We start from the raw sequence: 8129 nt of genomic DNA, 5'->3' as shown, positions 1-8129 counted from the left end.
CAAACAAAGCTTGCGAGAAGTTGCAAAGGTTGCAAAGGCTATGGTGGCGATAGAGTTACGCCGTACATTCATATTTTCGCGCACCACGCTTCCGCAAAGCACGAAAGGTTCAAGTGCCTTGGTTGGTTTTCAAGCCAAGGGTTAGAGAAAAAAAAACGACGTGCTAAAGCATCTACACCATGGGAAGTCTAACAAGTGGAATGCAGCCGCTGATGCTCTCAAGCTGGCGAAAAGGCTTGAAGTGAGTGAGAATATCAGACTAAGCCGTGCATATAAAAAGCGGGACAAAGAGTATTGGTTTGAGGGACTTATTCAAGAGACACGGGCGAAGAGGCTACGCTGTGCAGAAGAAAAAGTGAGCGAAGGAAACTGTCTACAAAATGTGGACGACATGCATGGAGGAGAATTGCGCACGGAGCTTCGGGCTATGGGAATGTCGATGAAAGTCAAATCAATAGAAAAACTTCGCAACCTTGTAAGGAAAGAAAGAGAAAAGCAATGATTGTAGCCATAGGAGGAGATAACAGTTATGTGGTGAGATGTGCCTTTTAGTTTTGCGTGTTTCCTCCTATATTTATAGTGCTGTGTTGTACCTCTAGTTTAGAAAGTGCATCACTGCTTGAAGATGAAGAATACTGTTTCTGATTCCTTATGTAACCTGCCCCTAAAGGAGAGTTCGGTGTGTACTAAAAATAGTGCATTTGTATTATGTGACTGTTTACCTGCCATATATGCCCTGAGCAATTTTTTGGTGTAATATAAATGTGATATGTGTGTTTTGTAAGTATTGCCGTTGTCACTTTTAAAATGATCTTTTGGCTTGTCTTTTGCGTAAGAAAATTCTTGTATGTAAACGAACCATGGATAACTGATTTATAACGCAATCAGTACAGCTAGAAAAAGTACTTGGTGGGGGGGGGGGGGGGGTGCTTTGAAAGTGAACATGCACACACGCCGTTAAGTTCTGAGGGGCAGCAGGGGAAAATTTTGCAGCGAATTTAAGAAAACTGATTGGGCGTATCGGGCGTAGATCATATGATACTGGCATCAAGTGCACAATGCGCACAGACAGGCTCGAAATAAGTGACGCCAGCAGTACTACGCACATTCAATGCCATCATTTATGTTCATTTGTATGTCCCTCTTTGCTGACTCATTTGGTTTGGCAACCGATTAAAAGTTTGCCTTGTTCTTTATTCTTTTCGCAAAGTATTGCTCCTTTTGTATGCCATGTTGCTGTGAAGTGTGTTTAGTTATATTCTATTCATATTCGTTACGTTTGGAGTGCATCGTTCTGGTTGTACATGTAACATGAACACAAGGTAATAACGCTACGTGATTCTAACTGTACACATTTTGTTTACAAATGTTGTATAAAAAGTGTATAATAAAATATTTTATGTCGGCACTATAGCCCTTGTCCTTGCCTTTTTGCGGGGAAGTTATAACGCCTTCCGCACCAGCTATCAGATAGTGTGACAAGTGCAAGTTTATTGACAGCGACGCCATGAAAATAGACCTATTACATTTGCTCGATTTCCTCCCCAAAAGTGCAAAGGAGAAAAGAAATATAACCTCCAGTGCTTCGAATATTACTGTAAACGTAACAGATCACTTCCCATGAGTGTTATCGTTACGAAGGCTTCCCCTTCATTCATGGTAATTTTCTGACATTGTGCTTTCCGCTACGTGCTATAATGACATCCCCGCCTGCTATAATTACATCCCCGCCTATTTGATATTCTCATTAACTTTGTAACATAGAATGCAATTCGTGACTTATTTTATTGGTATACATTCCTTTTTAGCGTCTGGTTATTTTTGTTGCGCTTTACCTGTCTAATACAATTGTATTTGGTTTGATTTACCAAACGCTGCTGCTTCCAAAGTAAGCGATAGTATTGTTCAGTGCAATATAATTAGTTTTTCACGTGACCACAGAAATCAAAGCTGCTGCAGGCAGAGTAACCTGGGAACTGGGAAAAGCTACAATGAAATAATACAAATTCGTTCCAGTACGGCATATGAGGGACAGCGCACTGGAGCGCTTCGAACTAATTCGACCGCCCGGGGGGTAAACAGCCGGAGCGTTGTTGCATTTCGCGTACGCTGAAATGTGGGCATAGCGGCTGGGTCCTGAGCCGGCCTTACATCACCCGGCACCCTGTGCAAGACTTTGCCACCCCCCCCCCCCTCCACCCGCCTCTTTCTCTCTCTTTGAATGTATTTGTGGAAGTGTTTCTCTTGATTTTTATTGGCCGTCCTAACGGGGGGCACTTGTAGTTTTCATTCTTTTAACAGTCTCAATGTAGTATTAGTACTGGTGTGGGCAGGACACTTAGTTGTTTTTATTTTTCTTCCCCCTCTAATTTATACCCCTTGACATCCTTTGATCTTGCTTTTGGCGGTCAATTTTTTACACGAGTTCATAGCATTTTGAAGAAGATGAATCTTAAAAGCAAGCTGCTTGCGATAACGCAACTCATCTATTATACTGGTGAAATAGAAAAATTTATTGCTTAAAATGATTACTGCCCAGCCTCAAAGGGCAGATGCAAACGTTCTTCAAAGGAGGCTCTCAAGACAGTCGCTTCAGACGATTGATATGACATCGCGACTAACCCTGTTAATCCGTGGTTAACCCTCTTGCACCTGGCGACCCCTTGCGATGTCACTCTGGGAGGTGCGGGAGAATTAACTGCGATATCATGACAATCGGCCGACGAAGCAGCGTAGCAGCGACTGGCAGCGTAGCGGCTGGCAGCGTCGCAAATTGCGACAGCCACCATATTTACCATTTATATATACCGTTATGAACTGCTTGCTTGATGACGTCCATGTAAAAGCGCTTTTTCGTAGCACAGAAGTGGACACAACTAAATTCCCCAATTTGTTTTCGAAAATGGAAAAAAGTTGGCGGTATCTTGCGGTATCTTTAAAAGCGAAGTTTCGTAGCTCAAAAGAGAAGCCTCATTTTTTCAGTTGTGTTACACAGAATGGATCCCGGCAATACATCATGCATGCATATTACAGAAGTCAGAATGAAAGAACAGCAAAAAAAAAGTCGCCAATAGCGGCAGCAATAAAAGTATGAATAGTGATCATGCGTGAAATTTTTCATTCATACATTCATACTAATATATTTTCTATAGAAACGAGCATATTTATTAAAGTTAGTTGACCAAAACAAAAGGTTCTGAACCCAGGTTAGAACCCTAAGTGCAAACTCGAGTCACCATATTCGAACAACGCTAGAGTCACAAATTTGAAAGCATTACAGGTGAACGTGACAGTAACAACCTGAACGTCTATCTAGACGCTATTTGCTTCTAGACTCCAAATTCTGTGTTCTGCCCGACAACAGCTGAACAGCTTCTGAATGTTTCTGAGCAAAGCTATATCAAATTTTCTTAAATAAGTATTAAAAGAATAAACTTAAACATTTATATCCGCGAATCCCTTTTGATGTCGGCCGTTTGAATGCCGCTACGGTCTTTAAAAGTATCAAGAATAGCTAAAATTCAGGCGAGCTAGCTCTCATACCCTAATATATCATGATCACACGCCCCAATAAACTTTTTAGATAATAGCAAAGGGCTGACAATTTGCAAAGTTGCTCCACGACAAGCATATATGAACAGCCGCGAATATTTTATGTAGCCGCGTTAATGCATGGTCATCGTAACAACCTTCTTTATTTAAAGCTCCGGTCGAGACACTGGGTTCGAGCTCTGACATGTGTTCTGGTCTGCAAGGCAAAAGTCACCCGATAAAAAGGTAAGCGTCGAAATGGACGCAACTTCAGCAGTCCGAACCATTTCTGCAGCGTAGCTTGCTACCGGGCGCCATCTTTCATATTTTAGGCAATATCAGGTTTCAATTAAAAGGCCTCAGGAAGCTTCTTGATCAAAGCTATGCCAGATCGTTGCACACCATTTTAAGCACCATATATTTGGGTACCTAAACCCGGGAAGCATTTTCGATATCCATCTGTGTTACGGTGCTATACAGTTTCAAAGTCTGGAAAAATGCCAAAACTTTGGCCCCCCTCCCGTAGGCAGCATCGTATAATATTCAAACGCGCTGGGAAGCTCGTGTATTCATAGCAAAGGACTGAAACTTCGGCACATTCCTAAGCTAAGTGTATATTATACAAATCCCCGAAGCATTTTTTGTAGGTGCTTTTGTTCACGTTTTACGATTTTTTTGTACCCCTTCCCATTCAATTACGCTCCCTGTCGCCGCCACTGCCGGTAGATGACGCAAGTAGTAGATATCCTAGAAAGCTGGGCATGAAAGCCGCTGAAATACTTTCGGCCGTGAATTTCTTGCCATGTAGATGTCCTTGTTGGATTTCAAGCACCTCCTAGAGGGTCGGCAGTTCCACAACGTCACGACCACAAACCATTCATTGTAGCCATTAAATCAGGGAGCGGTAAATTCTCGCCCCGTGTATTCGTCACCTTTCGTACGTGGCAGAATTTACGACCGACGCCAGACAAGTGCAAGGTCTTGACAACGCTCCGGAAGATGCACTGTCACGCGTTGCTGCTTCCTTCGCTTCTGCTGCTCGATCACCAAACGTGGGCAAAAAGCGCAGCAACGCAACTCGGAAGTTATGGACCTTCGCAAGAACCCTGGCTTGCTGGTTCTCCGTGAACATATTCTTTCGTGCCCCGTCCCCATTGTCTGTGACCCCTCGGCCCGCCCTGCGCGCCCGTTGGTCCGCTCTGACTTTCATCGTCTTGTCTTCGACGCCCTCCAAGGTCTGTCCCATCCCAGAATTCGCGCCACGCAGCAACTTCTCACAAAACGTTACGTCTGGCCCGGCATCAATAAGGACGTGCGCGCCTGGGCCAGTGCCTGCCTAGCTTGCCTGCAGTCTAAAACTCAGCAACACACGGCCTCTCTTTTCGGCTCGTTCCCTGTGCCGTCAACCCGTTTTCACAACGCCCACATCGATATTTTGGGTTTCTGGCCCTCTTCCGCAGGACATTCATAGCGTCTTACTTGCATCGATCGGTTTACTCGCTGGCCCGAAGCGTTCCCTCTGCCTGACACCACCAGTGACACCATCGCCAGGACCTTCGTCGCCGGCGGGGTCTCCCGGTACGGGGTTCCCTCGACCAGCACCAGTGACCACGGCGCCCAGTTTGAATCTTCACTTTTTAATAACTTACGACTTTACTTGGAATTTCCGGATTTAGAACTGCTGCTTACTATTCCCTCGCGAACGACATGATCGAACGCTTCCATCCTTCGCTAAAAACATCCCTCAAAGCCCAACTCGACACTCCCCACTAGACTGCCTCGCTACCACTGGCTCTGCTCAGCCTCCGTGCTACACTGAAACAACATCTTTATTGCACTCCGGCAGAACTTGTCTGCGGCTCGCCCCAGCGTCTTCCTGGTGAGTTTTTCGAATCCAGAGATTCGTCTACAAATCCCAACCCTACCGATTACGTGACGCAGCTCCGCCATTTTTGCCGTCATCTCCAAGCGCCACATCTCCGACGCCAATCTCGACCATCTTCACTCCTATCCGAACTAGCGACTTGCACACACGTCTTTGTTTACCGAGACTATGTTCGCAAGCCGCTTCAGCGCCCGTACGACGGCCCCTTCCGAGTGCTCGAAAGCATATCGAAGTTATTCATCGTCGACATTGATGGGCGCACTGACACCATTTTAATCGACCTCTTGAAGCCAGCCTTCATAGAGGACGCCCCGCCCACTGGACCTACATGTGCGGTTTCTCTGCCCCAACCGGCCGGCTTCCCTCTTCCGCCAGCTTTCCCAGCCACTCCTCAGAAGCGGCACGTATCTTTCCGGCTCCAAGCTTCACCGGTCTCCTTCACTAGCAGGGGGCGGGGGGGGGGGGGAGGGGGGGGCGCTTACTGTATTAGCAGCACCGGCCTTACGCAGCAGGAAAGGCACCAGCCGCCGAAGATGTTGGCGCCGAAGCGCGCCGTTCGGCTGCGTGCAATCAGGCATTCTAGCACTAAAGCCAATATATCAATCATTTCCTTCATAGTGCCGTCATCATACTGATTGGTACCTCAAATCCCTGAAAGTCCTCCTACCGCTCCTAATGAAGTGTCGCAGCGGTTAACTGCTACTGTGGGCAGTTTGCTTACTGTCCGGTGGGCAGATTGCAATGACACCGCAAGGTAACGTGAACTAAGTGGCCCACATGCCTCCTAGGTTGCTCTCTGGGGACCACCTGCCACAGCCACGTCCGTGATTTCTCGCTCACAACGCCGGCAACGGATTTTAAGCGTAACGGGGCCTTTAACTCTGTAACGTTAAAAAGCTTAGACTAAGCTTAGTGCAAATATGAGGGGTCTTCTCGCACCAGGTGCCATGCGTGCGTCGTCATATCGCCATGCGCCCGACGGTTTGGACATTGCGACGAACGAAAAGGTGTTGAGGCGTGCTTAAGGAGCAGCACTTGCGCGGTGCACCTGACTGGTTGAGTTGTGCCGGTCATGCGACCACCCTCAACCAATCAGAACACAGGTTGTTTGTCGTAACGCCAGATGCGCCAGATAGCGCCGGTTCTGCGCGGTCGCCACAGGTTGCTTGCTGTAAGAACTAGTACTCTTTTTGATAGAGTATAGCGGCTACTGTACTCTCTATAGCGGCATTCTACCCCTCCAAATTGCCTAAGCAGTGAAATGCCTCCTTCTGCAAAGAGTACAACTGCCACTGCACTCTCTCTACGGCCAGGTGTTAAGGAATGTTTTTTTTTTTCGCTTTTATAATGCAGCGGAGTTATACCATCAGCTACGACATGTATCTCACTCAAACTAGGTCCGCCCTAAATTCCGCTTAACGTTAATAAGGAGCTCTCCTTTTGAGGTGAAAAAAAATATGCCTGAGCAAAGATCCTGAATAAGTATCATTCAACGAAAGCAGGCTTTTACGTACATGCATATGAGAAGGGACTGTCTACCTCCGCTATTTTAAACTTTTTCATTGAAGCCCAGTTTGCAAGTACAAGAAAACAATAAGTGATTCTCGGACTTCAAGATGCCTTACCGGCAGCTATTTAGGTTACGTGGCTCTGCTTCCTTGCAGCTTTGCGATTTTTAAGAAGAGAGTGAAAACAAGTCAGCCTTATTTTTTTATTTTTTGCTTTGTGTAGCTCAGTTCTCAGCAAAAAACACGTTTTTTGCTTAGAACTTTGGAGTTGCACATGTAACACGGTCCAGAAGCCAGTTACGTTCCTCAGAGTTTTCTTCATCCGGCGCCCTCTGCTTTTCATGCGAGAAAACAAAGGCTGACTGGATGTCCTTTGATCCCGCCACTAGTACTCGTGACGCTGTTGGCAATCTCGGGACTACTGTGAACTCCTTGATCACCGATTCAAAGTGGACGGTGTAGGGGTCCAGTCTCACAACTCCGCGTCATACGTCGTACAGTGATGACGTAATAGCAATTTGCTTGCGGAAACCGCCGCTGGAGGTAGTACAAGAATATAATTTCTTGGCCTTGTCTAACTTCTGTAAGCTCACGGTTTCAGTGAAAGGAGCCTCTAAGTCATATAAACGGGTTAATAAATTTCTATAGGCTAATGTGAATTTTTTTCACTGTTTCTTTTAAGGCGTTCATAAATTTTGTACCTTATTAACGAGTTGCTTGTCTCCTTACCCGATTGTTGTTAATTGTGGCGCGGAACGACATTCCCGTCCTTCGTGATCACCGTGATTCTCAGCCGTCGCTACTATAAAAGTTTATGGTCTAACGTCCCAAAGCGACTCAGGCTATGGAGGACGCCGTAGTGAAGGGCTACGGGTATTTCGGCTGCCTGGAGTTCTTTAACGTGCACTGAAATCGCACAGTACACGGGTCTCTAGAATTTCGCCTCCATAGAAATTCGAACGCCACGGCCGGGATCGAACCCGCGTCTTTCGGGTCATGAAGTCAGGTCCTGTGACGAAAGGTGACGTGTTTTTGACACCCTTAGACAAAGGGTGGCACAGGATGTAAGAAACTCATCACCCCTCGTCCCAAGACCGAGGTATAGTGCCTAGAATATAATGGCATTCTAGGCACTATACCTGAGGGGTGGCGACGCGCGCGCCAAATTTTAGGGAGCCTATATGTCGCCTGGTGGTGGTGGCTAA

The sequence above is a fragment of the Amblyomma americanum genome, chromosome 10 (genome assembly GCF_052857255.1).
Source record: "Amblyomma americanum isolate KBUSLIRL-KWMA chromosome 10, ASM5285725v1, whole genome shotgun sequence".
In the NCBI taxonomy this organism is placed as follows: Eukaryota; Metazoa; Arthropoda; class Arachnida; order Ixodida; family Ixodidae; genus Amblyomma; species Amblyomma americanum.
This window is presented reverse-complemented; position numbering follows the sequence as displayed.